Source organism: Etheostoma spectabile, chromosome 15 (assembly GCF_008692095.1).
Source record: "Etheostoma spectabile isolate EspeVRDwgs_2016 chromosome 15, UIUC_Espe_1.0, whole genome shotgun sequence".
In the NCBI taxonomy this organism is placed as follows: domain Eukaryota; kingdom Metazoa; phylum Chordata; class Actinopteri; order Perciformes; family Percidae; genus Etheostoma; species Etheostoma spectabile.
The window spans coordinates 33790631-33792501 of NC_045747.1; the positions used below are offsets into that span (position 1 = coordinate 33790631).

Genomic DNA, 1871 nt, shown 5'->3' on the forward strand with positions numbered 1-1871 from the left:
TGTGGTCTAGACCTGGTCTATCTGTAAAGTGTCTTGAGAGAACTCTTGTTATGAATTGATACCATAAATAAACTTGAATTGAATTGAATTGTTAAAAGTGCATAAAAGTGTTTTGGGAGGACACAAAAAATTTATAATAATAATAACTAATAAATCTGTATTTGAACAGTTGATGTGTTGGATCCTGCTGCACTTAGACAAGTAGCAGCCACAAAGTTGCTGTTTTTTCTGGGATGTCGCTGCTGTCAGATCAGTTGCAGATTCTGATGTAAAAATGGATTATATCAGCAACATGGAAGATCAGATGCTGGTGTGTGTGTGTGTGTGTGGGGGGGTGTTGCATATTGGAAAAACCTGTGTAGTCAATTCAGCAAGCATCACAAGCCTAATCTCTCTCTCTCTCTCTCTCTCTCTCTCTCTCTCTCTCTCTCTCTCTCTCTCCTCTCTCCTTTTCTCTTCTCTCTTTTTCTTCTCTAGTCCAGTGTAAGTCCATCATGTCTTGTGTCCCTGCAAACCATCTTCTGTTAAGACTCATACTCATAAGAACTTTACCCAAATATGATATGACACTTTCTTTGTCTCCTTATGAAAAATTGAAAAAGTCTGTAGCAGGCACGTGCACACATAGACATCAATCTGACAAAAAGAGCACCTGCCCTTTTCTTCCTTGGGAGAAAGTGCCCTTTTATTCTGGATGTTTTTTTTTATTAATAAATATAGCCTATATGCATTCCTGTTTGCACACAGCTTCCCTGTTAAACTCATATATTTCTTGAATTAATAAATCTAAATATTACAACGGGAGATTAGACTTTGTTGATTCACTCTCTCTCTCTCTCTCTCTCTCTCTCTCTCTCTCTCTCTCGTCTCGGTCTCGTCCTCTCTCTGTCTTCTATCTTGTCTCTCTCTCTCTCATGGTTCAGTCCAACATGGATTGGTTTTGTATCTCAATACATTTACTGCTGCAACATATATACATATGTATATACTGTATATATATACATATGTATACTCACATATATACAATACATATTCTGCTTTTTGAGTATCTAAAGCTGGCGTCAAACGCTCAGTCAGATTCAGTTTTTGATACATTTCTTTCTCTTATTCCTAATTTAGCTCCTCTTTAATTAAGTCAAATGTCCTTTACAGCTGTTACGCCACAACTAAACATTCATTCACACACATATTTCAAAATCAATGTAAGCTTTTGTAGAAGAAAACATCATTGTATTTCTAGAAGGGAGTCAAACGTATTGTTTTCAGTATTACTAGTGGAACGTTGGTACTTGGAGGGTCTTACGATCCAACATTACACAAAACTAGAGAGCTGCTGTTGAATCGTTACCCAGCACTAGTTATGCCTTTCAGATCAAGTTAGAGCCAGGAGTTATTAGTTTCTGTACAAAGCTCAATAAAACCTGCTTTTTTTTTACCACGGCAACCGCACTTTACAACACCTTTTATGTAATGCCACTTTACATTAATTCAGTACGTTTTACAGCTGTAATAAGGGCATTCCACTGTGGGATGATTGAAGTATTATCTAATCTAATCTAATATAATATAATGTAATCTCTGTTGGTTATCTTCTCCCACTGTTATGGTATAGAATAGAATACATCTTTATTGTCCACCAGGGTGGAAGTTTTTCTTTGACCTACAAGACAGATACAGACAGCATTACAAACATAGTAAGTGCAATATAAAAATTAAAAAAGAATACATGTGCTTACATTCATTAAAACAGCAGCTCAGTGAGATTGTCATTGCTCACTGTTTTAACAATCTTTGGCGGTCAAATGAGGAAGGCCTCTTCTATTATAATTAGCTAAACTGATCCCAGATCTGTCAGCCACACACTGCCCCCC

The 1871-nt window shown here is 36.7% G+C and overlaps 1 protein-coding gene across 1 annotated transcript in view; it reads right to left on the minus strand.

Annotated features, from left to right (window-relative positions):
• LOC116702603 (ADP-ribosylation factor-like protein 4D) overlaps positions 1-1871 on the minus strand; it is a 9785-nt gene that overhangs the window by 7634 nt on the left and 280 nt on the right. Inside the window, exon 2 of the mRNA XM_032536920.1 lies at positions 1503-1504. The gene's annotated coding sequence lies outside the window, so the exon portion shown is untranslated. The remainder of the gene's footprint in view (positions 1-1502; positions 1505-1871) is intronic.